General features: G+C 37.7%; 1 long non-coding RNA gene across 1 annotated transcript; it reads right to left on the bottom strand.

Moving 5' to 3' along the window:
• Window positions 1–4,857: 4,857 nt before the first annotated feature.
• Window positions 4,858–11,452, bottom strand: LOC137479576 (uncharacterized). The gene is made up of 3 exons (XR_011002353.1): window positions 10,286–11,452; window positions 8,645–8,741; window positions 4,858–5,183 (listed from the first exon to the last, which is right to left on the bottom strand). It is a non-coding gene; the product is annotated as an uncharacterized lncRNA (long non-coding RNA).
• Between the last annotated feature and the right edge of the window lie 567 nt (window positions 11,453–12,019).

Here is a 12,019-nt window from a genome sequence, read left to right as displayed (position 1 = left end):
CAGGGCTTTAAGGACAGCAATGATAAAGGGAAAAATCTCTTCAAGCCTACACTGATCTTCCAAGAAGGAAATCAAGACCTTCCTTTTTTTTTTTTTTTTTCCTGGAAAATACAGGACTTCTCAGGTGGACTAAAGCAGCCCTGGTGTGACTGAGCCAGATGATATCAGCCAAGTGTCTCTGTGGGATGCCCTTTGTGTCTGCCCACCCTTCAGAGCCCATTTGCATGGGGGAACAGAGAACTTGGTAGGGAGGGAGATGCAATTTAGAGCCAGAGCAGAGCTTTTAGAGAATAGTGAGCTAAAACTGGTTTTTCTGTGCATTTCAGGTTTGGACTTTTGTTGTTGTTGTTGTTTTGATTTCTGGTTAGGGATTTGGAGCTGTTGAGGTTTTTGAAAGGATGAAGAGAAAAACCAAAACCAAAAACAACTGCTTGCCACAACTGGAAAAGGAGAGCTCTTAGAAATAAAATGGTATGAAGGATAGCTCTTAACTCATCCCCTGCGTCAGTGCCACATTATCCACCTTTTCTGATATTTTACCCCCTCAGCCCCCTCAAAGTTGTTCTTTCCCAGCTGCATTATTAATTCCCAGGTAAGCTACCGGAGTGACCTCCTACATAGATATGTGCAGAGTTCCTTGGACTGCTAAGGGGAAGCCTTCCTTCAGGTATCATATGACAGCAGCTGATAGTAACAATGATGAAAAGAGCCATGAAAAAGAAAATACATCAATATATTCTTGAATTACCCCCTATTTTCTATTAGTTGCAAACCACTTTTAGGTTATAAAAACTTAGAAGATACCAGGTCATTCATTTTTTTAAAAAAACCATGTTGATACCTGGGAATTTTTGCAGAAAATTGCACCTCTGACTCAGTGAAAGGGTTTGGAAAAAAGGACATATCTGGTATTCCATGTTTCCTGGGTGGAATAAAAATTATTAAGAGGTGTGACACAGTTCACCTGCAAGTCAGTACTTCAAACCCAGCTGTAGCTCATAATTATGACTGAGCTTTGAAAACTCACATGAAATAACCAGATAAGCTCCATCCTGTTCAAAGTGGATAGTCATATCAAGCCTCTAAACACTACTACTGCATAATGCTTCCATATTATAAACTGTTAAAAAATGCATGGGCTGAACAGACAGCATAACATTGTCAGCACAAAATTTTACCAAAATACTCAGTGGTTTAGGTGTTTTTCTTTAAAATCCCAGTTGTGGCTGTATTTGAAGGTCAGATTTCAAAACAATTGCTTACCTCTGCTTTTAAGCAAAACTTGACAACTGAACCTTATTAAAAAAAAAATCAGAAACCACCAAATGAGATGCTATAAAACCATATTGTTTTAAAACTTCTCTTGAAGGCAAAGACAATCTCATGATTATTATTAATAACATTACATCAGTGTAGATCAAAGTTAAGGACAAAACTGCATTTTAAGTTGTGAAAGGTCACACTAAGCTTGGTACCTGTACTTGCCAGGTTTATTTATATTTAATGCCACCCTGACTGCAATTTATAAAGGGCATCTATCTTTTTCTCATATAAAAATACACTTTTAAGATTTATATAGAAGAGAAAGAAAATAGAAACTTAAAACTTTGTGATTCATAAGAATAGGTTTATATTTAAAAATTAATTCTACAAGATGTAGTAAAAATAAGTGACATTTTAACCTGAATTTTGCTACAATTTTTTTTCTATGATTAGTCCAAATCCGAGAAATAACAGAGCATGCTATATTATCCCTGTACAATAAACTATGTGTAGTTTGGGTTTTTGAGTAAAAAGGTTAGCTTAAGGCTTATAATAAAAATGTGGAACATCATGAACTGGGCAGGGGAAGGATTTGCAACACCAACAGATTATTCAGTAATGGCCGAGGCAAGCAAATAAAAGAAACATGTCTGTCACCAATAACACTGTGATGACACAGGGAAGGTCACTTTTACCAGAATTTTCATTTCTTCCTCCTGGGAACATGAAACAAGTACACGATCATGTACCTGGAGGAGCAGCAATGCTGCCTGTGATCAATCATCCTTCGTCTCTTAGTGGAAAGAGAAATTTTCTGGAGTCAACAAAATCAAAAAGAAATTAATTCATGTACAGGTCAAGAATTGTGACCACTGGGTCTACAAGTGTGAGGGACAGCTCAAGAGTGATTGAACAATTGCCTGTGCCAATACATGGCAATTATTCTGAATGTCTCATCAAGCAAAATTTCCAATAACAACCACACAAAAGACAAACACTGGATCTTTTTCTTGTCTTTTATAGGTTTGGTTGTGAACTGGCTTTCTGTATTTCTGAAATTAGTTATTCAGTGATTTTTCCTGAAATTTTCTTGCTGCAAGGGTTGGGCTTTTTCACAAGTATTCTGTTACAGGTGTATAATCCTCATCTTTCAAACTGGCTCTGAGGTAAGAATTACCCAAAGAAATGTCACCAATTTTAGATTTCTTTCTGCAACATGGCCCATTTCTTTTCAAGATTTCCAAACCTCAGTGATGGGCTTTGTCACAATTTAGAATACAGCTCAAGTCAAGCATTGTGAAGTAGAAAGAACAGGAAGTTAAATATGTCAACCAGAAAGGCTAAAATGTTTTTATTTGTCTTGCTATCTATACATGGATAAAATATGCCATTTTGTTTAATATTTCAGCATGATTGTATTGGCATGTTTCCTTCACTTGACTGAAGAATTTTAAACAACAGGCAATACAGAATGTTAAATACAAGAAATTTACATTATCAAACACCATGAAAAATATATATACATGCACACATATAAAACTTCAATTTCAATTTCACTTTAAGAAAAAGTCAAGCACAATTAAAGCCTGTTTCAATTATTTTGCCTTCTTGTTTTCTTCCTGAATTATTTTGAGAAAGACAAAACGTATCCCAAATAATATTTTAAAGCCATCACTTAATCTTCTGTTATACATCACCACATATTTCAGTTCCCAGACGTTTCAGCAGTTATACAGCTGTTATTTATGGCACTTGCTACTGCTTTATACATTGATTATCAGAAAGGGAATAGGACGTGGGCTTTTTTTTTTTTCTGGAGACTCTTCAAGAGTGAAAGTAGGAAAAACCCCAAATATAAACAAAGAGTGAAAGTGTTGCCCTGCCTTTGCTTAGTTGGGGTTGTTTTCCTTTCAGGTTCTCTTCTACAGACTCCCACTATAAACACATCTCTAAGGAATATTTCTTAAGGTTAAACTGACAAGTGGCCTTGGTCTTCCTGTTTTTAACTATTTTAATTCTTCCATTATATCTACCACCAAAATATTCTTTCTGTATTTATATACTGGTGTCTTATACAGCAACACAAAACTGAAGTAGTATTCAATTATCTCTTTCTTAACAGCTTTCTACTATCAAGCACCTAAGATAATACAGCTCCAAAGACAACACAGTACAATGTTAAGTGAACTTTAATAGTAAATAAAAGGTGGTGAGTGTTCTCTCTCCCTACCTGTCAAACAAAAATAAACACTAAAAGAAAAGTACAATCATTTCAGTTTAACAAAACATGAACAGTGACACTACATTTCAACATCAGCAGGCAATCATTAGCACATAGGCCAAGTTATCACAGGAGAAAGGAAAACAGATGAACCATTTAAAAGAAATGGCCTGTTACTAGAAACACAAACTCATATTTGACAACAAATGGCATCACAAGATCAATTTGACATTCCCACAAGCATAGGTTATAGAAGAAAAATAGAAGAGAGATGCTCCTTGTGATAATTAAGAACTGAAACAATCATACTGTAAATATTCATTAGAGAAAGGCAGCTTCACTCCTTAGAAAACATTTCCAGGTTGCGAATGTGCAATTGACTTTTTTCCTTCCTTGTTATGAAGGATGAAAGACCCCAGCATCTGCTGCACCACACAATCGGTCTGTTCACAACTCTGGAAATTTGGGCACTTAAAGGTGAAAATATGCAAGAGGTTTTTTTCTCATTACTCATTTCTGCAGGTCTGTAATACTGAAAGGATTAAAACTTTACATTCATTGATTACAAGCCTAAGAAAAGGACTGGATTGGTGCAGTTAATACCCAGCTTCTTTTTAAATAGAAAGCCACAGACTTACTCTGCCTACAGAAATAAGAGAATCTGGCTGGAAGAAGATCTCCAAAATGTGAAGGGCAAATCTTAACACAATGGACTTTTGGGGGGATTTCTATTCCCATGGTGAGAAAACAGCAGAGGTGTTAATTGTGAACTACAGTTCAATATAAAGGCCCCACAGAGTACTTTGTACTCAGTTTTGTTTCTCATGAAAGGCCCATTTTTTCCACCTAAAAATTCAATCTCCAACCCCTCCGTTCCACTCAGAATTCATAGTTATGCCTAATCTGCTGCTTTTCTGGCTCACTTACAGGCCCTGTTGGCAGGTAGTGAATGCAAAATAATTTTAATGGTGTAACCCCTGGGAACGGGAGCAAAAGTTTTAAGCATTTACAATTTTACAATGACATACAGCCAGCTGTTAGATAAAATAGGCCTCCAGCAGTGGAGCCCACTGGAATGGACACTTTGGTGTGGATGTTTTCAACTCAGCAGTCTGCTAAAGAAGGAAACTAGATCAGCCAAACAACAAAGGACAGGATTGGTCTGGGCAGGGAAACATCGTGAGTACATATGGTACTTGTTAAACCACAACGAGAACTCCATCCCCAATTTGAGGGCCACAAACACTCGAGGCAACAAACGAAGTGAGGACCCACAGAGCTTGAGGGAAGGCAAAGTAAATAAAATGGTTTGGAATGGCAGCAAGGAAAAAAAAAACCAGTGGAAGTGAGGACCCACAGAGCTTGAGGGAAGGCAAAGTAAATAAAATGGTTTGGAATGGCAGCAAGGAAAAAAAAAACCAGTGGACAAGGACAATTCAACATGTTGGACAGTTTGCACAAATACGAAATTAATTTGGTTCGAGTCCAGAGCATATTTAGGGCAACACAATCAGACACTAATTCCCATCTTTTCTACTACTTACCTTCCTCTGAATAGCTCTAAGCAATGACAACTGGTGCCAAGTTTAAAGAAAATGGACTTAATTCATTTCCCTCTGAAATCAATAGAAATGTCTCCTTGTCTTCAGGGAAGCCAGATTAATCCATTTATGAGCAAGAGTACCTGCTCATAGCAATCCTATTATAGAACAATTAGAAAAATTATAACAAACTGAAGAATAAGCACTGTGGAGAGGAAATAATAAAATCCCCTGTTTTAAAATATGCATCATTCTCCCTTTGATACAAAAATAGCCATGGTGCCCTATTTTACATTCATTTCTTCCAACTCATTCAACTGATCAGTTGTTCCCAAGGTACCTGTTTACCTTGTGTCCCTCTGTTTTGGTCTTCTCCACGGAATCATTCCTGTAATTTTTCAAGTAACACAAACATTATTTTCATTCCAGTGCCCCCCAACACGTCCACAGGAGCATTAAAATCAAAAACTATGTCTGAAAAAATCTTGTATTCATTGGTGTGTATAAATTTGTGAAGGAAGTGTCTAATAGAGCTGAACTTTCCTGAACGTCTTTGCAGGGGGTTCAATTGCACTTAGACAAGGAAGAGGATGAACATTTATCAGGTGGGAATCAACTGGGAGAGGGAGGCACCAGCAGCTACTTGTGTCTCTTCATCCTTGGAGGTTTTCAAGACCCACGTGGTTGAAGCCCTGGGTAACCATGTCTGATCTCACAGCTGACCCTGCTTGAAACTCGTTGGCCAACAGATCCCCCGAGGTCCCTTTCCACCTGATTTATCTTGGGATCTCATTAACCCCAGCTTCTTAATCTCCATCTCCCAGATGAGAGGAAAAACAAAGAAAAAAGACAGCTAAACAGAGTTACTGAAGCTAAAAAAAAATTAAAATCTGTCTCTAGTGGACATGAGAAATTCTCTACTCCACATCCCTTCCTCAAGGAAGAACCATGGTATCTATAGCATTCCTGACAGATCTATAGTTTACATCCCTCAAGATTTCCTCTGCAGAATTATGGAGTCTCAACAGCCCCTGCCAGTAATCCATTCTGATATGCACTATCCTCCTCAGGAAGGTTTATCTCAACTCTGTGTCTAAATATGTTTTGATACAATAAAACTCCATAATTTCTTGCCCCAGCTGCCAGACATGGAGGGAAAATTATTCCCTCCCTCTTTGCAGCATCTTATTCTGCATTTTTCAATGAAACTCAATCTTTTATTCAGTCTGAACAACCCCTTGTCTTAACCCAACTCAGTTATAAATCTAGGCTAGGTGGTTTCCTTCAGAACTGGTACTGTCCCAGATCCCTACACCAAATACTATTGCAGTTGATTTATGTACTAAATGTTGGACTTCCACTCCTCCTTTCTGGACAATATCCAGAATTTTCCAAGTCACATCTTCAGCTTTCCAAATAATTCTGATTTCTAATTTTAATCTAAAAAAAAGTCCAAGTCCTTCATAAGTCTATCAGTCTCTATCTATTGCATCACCTGAGTCTTTAAGGAAAATATTGACCAGAACTTCAGAGCTGTGTAACTAGGAGGAAGCGGTTATTTCCTGAACCCCTCTCCTAACTTCCTTCATTCTTTCCAAGTCCATTTCCTTCATACTTCCCCTAGGGCATCTACAGAGAACAGGCAACCGACTAGAGGAGAAGGATGCAGCCAGTTCAGCAGACAGAAATTTAATTTCATAGAGATAAAAGCCAAAATTCTGCCTTATTCTGAATGGAGGCAGAAAACCTTGATAACATTCAGTTGTGTTTGAGTGCCTTCAATTTTTTGGTGCTGCCAAAAAGCCATACCCCCTTTCTAACTGTGTAATGTCCATTTTGAGACAATGCCAGAGTCAAAGCCACACCCAGTAGTCTTAATGGGAAGGTTTAATCATATATACATGGGAATTATTATGACTATTAAAATGAAAATATTACTAAGGTAGTTAAAAATAGGAACTTGGCCCTTTGGAATAGAGATTGAATTTAGACCTGAAAATCACCCACAGCTCCAGTTAAAGGTAGGTGCAATTGACCTGGGCTCTGGTCAGCAGCCCACAGTCAAAATGTATCTCTAATTAATAAAAAACAAAAAACAATTTTAAAAATCACAGAGTGCTCCTCCAGTATTCCCGTTTTAGGTTTGGTTTAATATGTTAATAGGTTTAGTGCAGTTTAATATGGTTTTATCAATCAGCAGTTCAACTACCTTAGCCTGACACTGGACAAAAAGAGGATCACACAGGTGGAGACCTCTAAAAGCCTTTACATAAGGATTTAATTACATTACCTGTAAATATCTATAGAGGACAGCAAAACATCTTTGCTATTTTCCATCCTATTTAGCACTAAGAAGGACACAATATTCTTCTTTCCCCTCATCAGAAATTGACTTTGTTCTCTGCATCCCAGTCAGGATTGACTTTGCCAGAGAGCCCATAATATATGTAACATTACTGCCAGGTGCATTGTTTTTCTCTGCAACAAAGGGGCTCTTCATGTTCTCAGTGTATCATGTGCTAAAAGGCATTTGTAAAATCTCAGTGAAGGAGAAAACAGAGATTCAGAGAAAAAATACTCTTAAGACATAATTATAAAAGTGGCCAACACTAGACAAATATTCCTTGAAAAATAAAAATAATTTTAAAAGCAGAAAGGAGGAAGATTTCTGAGGCTCTCAAGACAGGGAAGCATTTTCCACTTAATTTAAAGAAAAATCACAGGCTTGTCCTGGCAATTAGTAGTAGCAATACAGGCAAAATACCTCAAGGTATCTCCTCCTTTTTCACAGTTTTCACAGCAGTTCTGGGGTGCAATAATGATAATTTCATTTCCTTGTTGCCAATCCTTACCCTTTGTTCCATATGTAGCAGCAATCCAACAAAACAAAACTAAAAATGATTTAGCTGAAAAACAAAGTAGGGGTGTTTGCCAGATTCTTTGAAGCCAAATCAATTCTTCAGTCAGGTTCTTCGCTTTCTCATGCAAGAGCTTGTGCTAGAATAGCAGGCACGGACACAAGGGTTAAGAGTGTATGGGTTGTATTATTAGCCAAACTCTAACTGCAGTGTCAGAATCCCAGAAGACACATTAGCATGTTTGGAGCAGTAGGTTGGTGGGAGGCAGGAATCTGTCACTGAATTTAAACCTGGTCTCACTCACACTAGCTCCACACCAACATGCTGCTCTCAGTTTTCATCCCACTAAGAGAAAAAAATCAAGACCAATGAGTTAATGAAATGTCGGGTGAAGAATCAGCTAAACATGTCAAAATGTCACAAAAAATATTGCTCCCAGAAGAGAAAGAATCAAAAGTTCACCAGAAATGGCATATGGCTGGCAATCATTATTAGTAATCAAAGAAATGGGAAAAAAATCTTCTCCCACCCCACAATTCAGTCAGATCCTTCCCTGGCTACCACTCTAAAATTATAAATTACATATACTACAGAAGATTCCAAAATGCATATGCCAGTCCCTCTACTTCAGGTTTATTTACAGTCTTTTCAAAGGTGCAGACAATGGAGGCACCTCCCACACAGCTGAACCTCAATATTGTTGAATCATTCAAAATAACAGCTATTGACTCTTATCCATAAAGATCAAATCCTAATCTCACCTCTTCTTAAATGTCATTCTGCTATCATCCCTCTCTTCATTGTTTTCTTTTTCCACATCATGTGTTTCATTATCAATTCTCTTCAGTGAGCATAGTTCTGCAATTAATTTTAGGGTGTTTTAGTTAATTTTCTTTGCTCATTCCAGAATCACATACAGGGTGTCCTTCTGTAAGAAACCAACATAACAGGGTCAACAGACACTGGTATGACACAAGTGTGGAATCCAAATACCTAACAGGCAGTCGTATGATGACAAAAAAAATGTAACCTTCTCTCTGTATAACCTCATTACGAGATAGAACTGATATAGAATGAAACAAGATGCACTTTAATATGCAAAAGACATCCTCTCTGCTGGATTACAGTCCTTGTATTTACAAATCAAAATAGATTTCAAGTGGATAATGAAACTCTGAAGTTTTAGCTTTTTATAAAAGGTCAGTTTACTATTGATGTAAATCAGCTGAATTGTGTTTCATACCATAACATTTATCTGCATCAGTGGAGGATCTGTAAACACAGGAAGAATTGTCTTTAGTCTAGGAATGAGAAGCTTGAAGTTTAGTTCCCAGCTGTGCCAACACTTTTCTACAAGAACTTCAAATGCAAATCCCCAGATATCTATTTTTGTTCCATAAAAATGGAAACAAAACTTTTCTGGATAGTGTATTTAAACTGTAAGCCACATGAGGCAAGACAAACACTGTTGTTATCAAAATGATAGAAATGTAGTACTCATCCCTTTTTGTCTCCAACTACTAATCTGGTCTCTGTGGGCTAGTCAAATAAACTCAGTGATTCACCCTGGGATTCTGCCTGCACCAAAAGAGACTCCAAGTAAAACTCCCAAAAAAACTTTCTCTAAGTCATTTCCAAATCTGTGAAGCTCTGCACCACAAAAGACTTCAGAACCAGCATGAAAAAGGTGGCTTTTGCATTTTCCCCAGAGCTTACTTGTCAGGTGGAGCCTCAACCAGATTCTAGCACAACTGATACGTACCTCTTGAGCTGCTGTTCAACAAATGCAGCCCCCCGTTCTGATGCCTGTCAGATCTGCTTCTTCACTGTCCAAAGCCATTTCACCCAACATCTGAGCTCCTTCTGAGAGCCTTCACAATTTACTCTTACGTTTCCTCTTCAGTTACTTTTTTGACTACCTGTTTCCTTTACCTCTCTAAGATTTCAACTGACATAAGAAGTAGCCCTCAGGCACAATTTGCAGCTTAAATTCTCTCCAAATTCCTTAGCCAAAATAATACTGAGACTCTGAACCTTGTGATTTTATTGCTGCTATCCCCCTTGAGTGCTAGTCATTTTTAACTTCTGTTCAGCGCTCTCTCCACAAAAACAAAAGTGCAAATACTCCTTTAAGCATTGAAGAAGGAACTGCTATGACAAATGCAAACACAACAACACAGCCTACAAAGGAAGGCCAGTGAATTCATTTCAGGTTGCTGATAGGCCAAGGAAAGCTGTTTTATTCAGTCTGAGATGAAAAAAGACACTTAAAAATATGTCGTTTTCCTCAAAAAAAAAAAAAAAAAAAAAAAAAAAAAAAAAAAAGCAGCATTTAAAAGGGCACTTATATACAATAAGTGCTCCTGGTCTGGGGCTACAACGATTAAGAAAATTATACCCACCTTCAAAGCTCAGGCACCCAGGTGAATTCAATAAACCAGTGAAAGATCTGACAGATCTTTCAAACGGGGTCATGTGAATGAATGCACTTGCAATCAGATGGCACAACTGTGATAGCAGAGAAAGAATCTCAAGTTTCCTGAAAGCTACTAAGCTTAAATCATATCTTCCTCCAGATAAAGGTCCAGGAATATTTGAACACCAGGTCCATGTGTCCTATGTTTTTTTGTTAGTTCAGGACCAGGAAGAAATACAAACATCAAACTTCCAAGATTAACTCATCTTCTACTTTTTCTTTCTCCCTTAGCCTGAGAGAACAAAGGCCCTGTACTAAACCATTTACAACGCTGCATTAGAATTAGAAAAGAGCAGATTGCCAGACAGTCTTGGTAAAAAAACCAATGTGAATGTCATCTACATGGAGCAGATTGTAAAAAATCAATCGGCCTGAACTTGTTCACACAGAAAAAAACTACATAACAAGAAAAACTAGGCAAGTAAATAGCAGCAAAAGATGCTTAAAATATTTGCACAGAAAAAGGGGTAAAATCTCTTAAATTATCTGCTGTGAATTGCTCTGCTCCCAAGTTTCAGCACTGCAGTATGTTCTACCATTTAAGCAGGGAAAATAATTAGATTTCCAAAGTAATTCTTACATACCTCAGTAACTTTGTACTAATATGCAAGGTCTGGAAATAAAGCTGAGCTCTCATGACAGGACTGGTATAAATAGAGGAAATATTTCATTACTATAATGATTGGTTATACTGTTAGGGCTAAACCAACAGTGAAATTTCATGAGTTTGCTTCCAGTTGTGCAACAACTTGTATAATGCACCACATTTCTGTAGCATGATAGGACAAACCTGCCCTTCTCTCATTCCTTTTAACAGGGTTAAACTCAAATTGATTTCTTAAATGTCTTGGCTTTTGTCATCCACAAAGCATTATCCTCAACTCTGTTTTTGAGGAATTGCTCAAGATTCCAAGGAGGTGAAGAAGCATCAGTCCAGCTGCAGGTGAGGTGTCACACCTGGTTCATCCTTACAGATGTACTCACAAACAACAGTGACTTACACATTTCCAGAACATTCCGGCACAATCAGGTGATGTAAATCAAAAATGTTACTGCTGTTTTCTTTTAGCAGTAGTAACCAAACCAGCTCACTGCACCCCAGCATATGCTCCTAGGGATAAGGCACCCAGGGCAAGCTGGTAAGTACATAGGGAAAGTACATATGAGTGAAGTTTAGGAACAAAACTGTGTAAGCATTTTCTTTAACAAACTAAAATTTGCATTCAGTTAATAAAATTCATGCCATTTTTTTGGTCAGGAACCCACTTGCAGCCCTGCAGGCATGAGCCCCTCTCCTTCCCACCCTGCAGCAAGGGGAATACTGGGTTCCACAGCCCTTCTTCCCTCCTGCTTATGGCAACAGGGGGGAGACACCTCACCTTCTACAGGGTGAAAATTTTTCATTTCAGCACTTAGGAATCAAATCCATCTTTTTTTCAACTTTTATCTAAAACTGCTTCATAAATCCTAGTCAAACTCAGAAATCATTTCAGAATGATTGAAACTGTATTGCTTTGGGAGCTATTTTCTGGGAAGAAATTAAATTAAAAATTAACAGTTCCCCTCTAAATAAAGCAGCCCTGTATTCTCTTTCTGGCTATGCCACAAGCTTTTTTGTCTGCTTAGTTATTCAAATTCTCTTTGCCTGACTTATCTGATT

This window comes from Anomalospiza imberbis, chromosome 10 (genome assembly GCF_031753505.1).
Source record: "Anomalospiza imberbis isolate Cuckoo-Finch-1a 21T00152 chromosome 10, ASM3175350v1, whole genome shotgun sequence".
Classification (NCBI taxonomy): Eukaryota; Metazoa; Chordata; class Aves; order Passeriformes; family Viduidae; genus Anomalospiza; species Anomalospiza imberbis.
This window is presented reverse-complemented; position numbering and strand designations above follow the sequence as displayed.